We start from the raw sequence: 6,367 nt of genomic DNA, 5'->3' as shown, positions 1-6,367 counted from the left end.
CCCCCATAATCCAAACACCTCTCACCAGGCCTCACCTCCAGCATGGGGGAGTACATTTCAACAAGAGATCTGGGCAGGCTCAGATATCCAAACCAGATCACTTCTCATCCATCCATCCATCCTCAGCTATCCACTAAGTGTTCACTGCATGCCAAGCCAGGATTCTAGATTCGGGACTGACAAACCAGAGTCCCATTCTCATGAAATTTAGTTGGGGGAGTTAGACAAGAAGTAAACAAGGAAACATTTCATAAGCCACACTATATATTTTATATGAATGTAATAATTATATTAGGCCTTACTAATATACTCAGTACATTAGTTTGTGTAGTGGTTATACTAGATCTTACTATTCAGCAAGCCATAGACTGGAGGATGAGGCAGTGCCTGATTATAGGTGCCCTGCAAAGAGGATTGGCTTTGATAAAGTATCCTTTAAAGATAGAGATTTAAGTGAATTGAAAAGTGAGTTGAAGTCTGGGTTGATCCTGGCATCATAAGGAACAGTCTTTGTTTTCTTTCCTTCCTTTCCTTTCCCTTCCTTCCTTCCTTCTTTTCTTTCTTCCTTTTTTTTCCTTTCCTTTTCCTTCCTTCCTCTCTCTCCCTCCCTTCCTTCCTTCTTCCTTCCTTCCTTCCTTCTTTTCTTTCTTCCTTTTTTTCTTTCCTTTTCCTTCTTTCCCCTCCCTCCCTCCCTCCCTCCCTTCTTTCCTTCCTTCCTTCCTTCCTTCCTTCCTTCCTTCCTTCCTTCCTTCCTTCCTTCCTTTCTTCTCTCTTTCTTTCTTTTTCTCACTCTGTCAGCCAGGCTGGAGCACAGAGGTGCAAACACAGTTCACTGCAGCCTCAACCTCCTAGGCTCAAGCAATCCTCCCACCTCAGCCTCTTTCTTTTCTCTTTCTTTTACATTTTTCCCTCCTTCCTTCCTTCCTTCCTTTCTTCCTTCCTTCTTTCCTTCCTTCCTTCCTCTCCCTCCCTCCCTCCTTCCCTTCCTTCCTTCCTTCCTTCCTTCCTTCCTTCCTTCCTTCCTTCCTTCCTTCCTTCCTTCCTTCCTTCCTTCCCTCTTTCACAGGGTCTCACTCTGTTAGCCAGGCTGGAGTGCAGAGGTGTAAAAATGGGTCACTGCAGTCTCAACCTCCTAGGCTCAAGCGATCCTCCCACCTCAGGCTCCCAAGTAGCTGGGACCACAGGCACACGCCACCACAGCCAGCTAATTTTTTAATTTTGTAGAGATGGGGTATCAACATGCTGCCCAGGCTTGTCTAAAACACCTGGGCTCAAGCCATCCTCCTGCCCTGGCCTCCCAATGTACTGGGAGGTTACAGGCATGAGCTATTGCATTTGACCAGTCTTCGTTTTCTAACTAGTCACTAAGTGAATTCAGAATTTCTGGGGCAGACTGTCTCACTGGTTCAGCATGTTTAAGAGTTTCTTTATGGATCTATAAATAATGACAGTGCAACATTTTAAATGATTAATTTAAAGAAACTCACAGTTTGGAAATGGTCCTTATTTATCAGCCCAAATACCTTTTTGTTGTTTTATCCATTCCTAAGAATTTTGAAGATACTTTCCTAACATTACTTTTTAAGTTATTAATGCTACGTACATTTTATTTACCTTTATACCTAAGAGGGATTCCATTTTCTCTGCATTTCCTACTGACTGGCAGAAGATAGAACCCAGTGTTTCTCCCCAGACAGAGCAGTGCCTTGCAAGGCAAACCAGAATATCTGCACCTTTTTTTTTTTTTTTAATGATTAATACCACAGGATGTGGTCTTTGGCGAGAGCTATGGAGCTAGACTAAGGAGTGTTCTTCAGGTCCCTGGGCCTGTAATTATCCGAGGCATACATGCCAGATGGGCCACGTGCCATCACCATGGTGACCCATGGCAAAGGCATCTCTCTCCTGGCAACTTGAGAACAGCAGATCCAGCATAGCTGGTCTTGTGTACACCTTCTGTGTGCTTACTGTAGATAAAAATGAGAGAAGCAAAGGCTCTTTCCTGGCTATGACAAGAGCTCAAAGGGAGTTACTGGCACTTTCATGTCATTACCATAACAAGAAACTGCCTCCCCCTTGCCAGTGACAAGTTTATGTGCCTATGTTAACTAAAAGGGAGAGCTGTGATGTTTCTGATGTGGAAGGGTTGAAAGACACTGTGGGTCAATGTGTATATTCTTGCACCTTTTGATTTTTCAAGAAATCATAAACATCTTCTTGTCTTTTTTTTTTTTTTCTTTTTTTTTTTTCTTTTTTTTTTTTTCTTTTTTTTTTTGAGAAGGAGGCTCACTCTGTTTCCCAGGCTGGAGTGCAGGGGTGTGATCTTGGTTCACTGCAGCCTCCTCCTCACAGGTTCAAGCAATTCTCCTGCCTCAGCCTCTCGAGTAGCTAGGATTATAGGAGTGTGCCACCACACCCTGCTAATTTTTTTGTATTTTCAGTAGAGATGGGGTTTCACCATGTTGGCAGGCTGGTCTCTTACTTCTGACCTCAAGTGATCCACCCGCCTCGGTCTCCCAAAGTGCTGGGATTACAGGCGTGAGCCACCGCACCTCAGCAGATCTTCATGCCTTTTGAAATTCCCCCAACTGTATGCTGCACAGGCTGCAAGTGTCTGATGGGTTAGATCAGAGTCTTTTTTGTCCTATATATCAGGATAGTTTTCTGCTGTAAAAGATACAACAACAACAACAAAAACAGCAATGACCACAACAAAACAGAATAGCCGAATAAAATGATTTGTAGAGGTTATTGCTAACTTACCTACCTAGAAATCTGGAGATAAAAAATTCTGAAATCACTTACTCCAGCAGCTCAGCAATGTGAGACTGCTGGGTTCGCTTCACTCTGATTGTATTGGCTGTCTCCTCATGGTCATGAGATGGGCTGTCCAGGCGTCCAGCAGCACTTCCCTACCCAACAATGTCCAAAAGCAGGAAAGCAGGCACGAAGGGCCCTGTCTCAGAAGCCTATCAGGAGACTTTCTGGTATGTCCATTGGCCAGGCGTGGGCCACATGACACCCACCTCCTGAGGCAGAGGGCACTGGAGTTACCATGAATGCCAGTTATGGCTCAAACCCTGAGAACACTGACACCTGATACAGCAATACAATCAGAGTTCTTTTGGCAAAGAAAGGAAGGCATCTAGGAGTGTCTGCTGGCTCCTGAGAAAGGACAGTCATTGAAGGCTTGTTCTTTGCTTGTTTCTTGCTGCAGGCGGGGCATCGTATTAGCTTTCTATTAGCTAATATTAGCTTTCTCTTTCTCACTAAAATTCTAAATCACCAGATTCTCTGATGATCTGTATTTTTTCTCATTTTCACTCATATATGCCAGTAAGAACACATAAACATAAAAACCCAACAGCCTTTCAAACAGCAAATTCTGCAGTGCTAAGTTTTGTGCATTTATAGGTATAACAGCCTCTCACCCTCTAATTATTTCATCCAAGCATTTCTTTATTAAGATCTTTATTACACTCCTACTGTGTGTTAGATGTGTTCTCTGTCTTGCAGTAGCACACAGTGTAATGAAACATACCTTAACTACGTGCCCTCCTGGTAGTTTTCTTCCATGTAATCTGAAGTGTCATAAAAACAAATTTCAATGCAACAAATTTTGCTCAGATAAAGGAAAGGAAAAGAACTAAACTAGGGAAATTGGCCACTAGGGTCTAGGGTGGAGAGAGAGAGGGTGTGCGAGTGAGTCCAGGAAGAGAGTGAGAAAGGTGGGTGAAGGGGGAATCGAAAGAGAAAGACAATGTAAGCAAGGCGTGAGTAGTTTTCATTTTTATTTCAGATAGGAAAGGACCATTTCTCTCAACCATTTTGGACTTGAGGACTTCTGAGTTTAATTATTAATAAAATCTGGGGAACTTGACTTGTGTATGTTCTCTTATTCTCTTTTTGGGAAGTCCATTTTATGGACTGAATATTTGCATTCTTCCAAAATTCATATGTTTAAGCCCTAACCTCAGTACGATGGTATTTGGAGGAGGGAATTTTGAGAGGTGATTATGCTTAAGGAGATCTTGAGGGTGGGACAAGTGTCCTTTCTCTGCCACATGAGGACACAGTGAGAAGGTGGTTGTCCACCAGCCAGGAAGTGGGCCTTTAGGAGGAAGTGAATTGGCCAACACCTTGGTCTTGGACTTGCCAGCCTCCAGAACTATGAAAAATAAACGTTTGTTGTTTAAGCCACCCAGTCTATGGTATTCTGTTATAACAGCCTCAGCTGACTAAGACATCCATATCCTCTCAGATTCCATTTGCCAGGAAATAAACCGTGGTTTTCTTTAGGAAATGGGATGAGATGAGATAGGGGTGAAGGTGGTCCCCTGGCTGTGCCTAGATGGAAGGATCCCAAGGTTCTCAGCCACTATGCATTTGCCAAGCACTCTGTTTTCAGCAGGGATCTCAGCCCCACTGTCCCTCTCGGGGAATTTGCAGAACAACTGGTTTCATGCCAAGTTAATGCCCCAAGAGCTACATCACTTAGCCTTTTGTCCGCTGTGTCTTTTCCTGCTCACTTTACCCTTGTAAGTTAATACCTTTTAAACATTTCTTTTCTCACATTTTAGTGAGATTTTAGGAGAAACAGAAGTTAAATGTATGTGATCAGTCTGCCATTTTAAACAAGTTAGTCTAATTTTCTCACCTAATATTCTCTTTCTTAAACTTTAGTATTCACGTCATAGTAGCATCTGAAAATGAGTGGAAAACTTTCACTAGTTTATTATTCTTAGGCACAATATGTATAATACTGAGAATATTAAGAACTATCTTTTTCTTAAAGATTTGCTGTTACAGATGGTTCAAACCATCTAGGCCTGATGCTTTTGGCAGGGAGAGTAAAGATTTTGCTTCAGTGATTTTATCTTTCCTTCCTTCTACTTTTGTAACTTCTTTTTTTTTCTTTCTTTCTTTCTTTTTTTTTTTTTTGATAATTGATTCTAGGTAATTATCCCATTAGTCATTTCAGAGAACTGCCTTTAATTTGTTAAACTACATCTGGTTTTTTTTTTTTTTTTTTTTCCAATTTCATAAACTTTTACTTGTATCTTCATTATTTGTTCCTTTAGCTTTCTTTGGGCTTACCCTGTTCTTTTTCTAGCTTCCTGAGCTGAGCACATAGCTCATTTATTTTCATATTTCCTGTTTTTTCACATACACATATGTTAGGATAGAATTTTCCCTCTCAATGTTGCTTTTTTTTTTGAGACAGATTCTCACTCTGTCACCCAGGCTGGAGTGCAGTGGTATGATCTCAGCTCACTGCAGCCTCTGCCTCCTGGATTCAAGTGATTCTTCTGCCTCAGCCTCCTGAGTAGCTGAGACTACAGGCACGCACCACCATGCCTGCCTAATTTTTTTTTTTTTGTATTTTTAGTACAGACAGGGTTTCACTATGTTGGTCAGGCTGGTCTTGAACTCCTGACCTCAAGTGATCTTCCTGCCTTGGCCTCCCAAAGGTTTGGGATTACAGGTGTAAATCACCATGCCCGGCCTCAATGTTACTTTAGAACATGGTTCAAGATTTGCTTAGTAGCACTTGGATTGCAGTTAGTTCTAAATATTTTGTAATTTTGATTGTGATTTTCTGTTAATTCATGTCTTTTTAAAAATTTGTTTTTGGTTTACAGAGTATTTTTTCCTCTTTTTAGTTGTTGATATCTAATTCTATTGTTTTCAGTAAAAAAAAAACTTATACATGAACATTAATTTCTTGGAATTCATGAGTTTTCTTTTGTGGCTTAATAATTGGTCAGTTTTTATGTATGTTTTCTAAAGAACCAAATGTTCTCTTTTTCAGGAGTAGAGTTCCTAATCACATATTCCAAATTGATTATGATCTTACTAATTTTTTGTCTTCTTTATCTATCGTGCTCTGAAAGAGATATTCTGAAATCTTCCCCATTACTTCTAGATTTATTAACTCCTTTCATAATCCTTTATATACTTTGAGATTCTGTTTTTAAGTGCATTCAATTTCTCAATTATTGGTTCTTCTTGGAAAATTATTTTTTATACCATTTTATAGTATGTCTTTTTACCTGTGTTAGACTTCTCATCTTATTCTATTTTTTCCAGTATCTGTACAAATATTTTTTCACTAGTTTCCTTTTGGTATGTATTTTTCTAGTATGTCTTTTGCCATCTTATTATTTTTGAATTTGTATTTGTTTTTAGTGTTTCATGTAAGGAACATAGAAACATATTTGGCTTTTGTTTTTGTTTTTCCAAGATAACTAAATAGTGTGTCTTCGATGGGTGGGTTTAATTTATTCATATTCATTATGATTATTGATATATTCAGACTTATTTCTGCTATCTTATTTTGTATTTTATTCATATTTTCCCTTTGCTT

The sequence above is a fragment of the Theropithecus gelada genome, chromosome 3 (assembly GCF_003255815.1).
Source record: "Theropithecus gelada isolate Dixy chromosome 3, Tgel_1.0, whole genome shotgun sequence".
Classification (NCBI taxonomy): Eukaryota; Metazoa; Chordata; class Mammalia; order Primates; family Cercopithecidae; genus Theropithecus; species Theropithecus gelada.
This window is presented reverse-complemented; position numbering follows the sequence as displayed.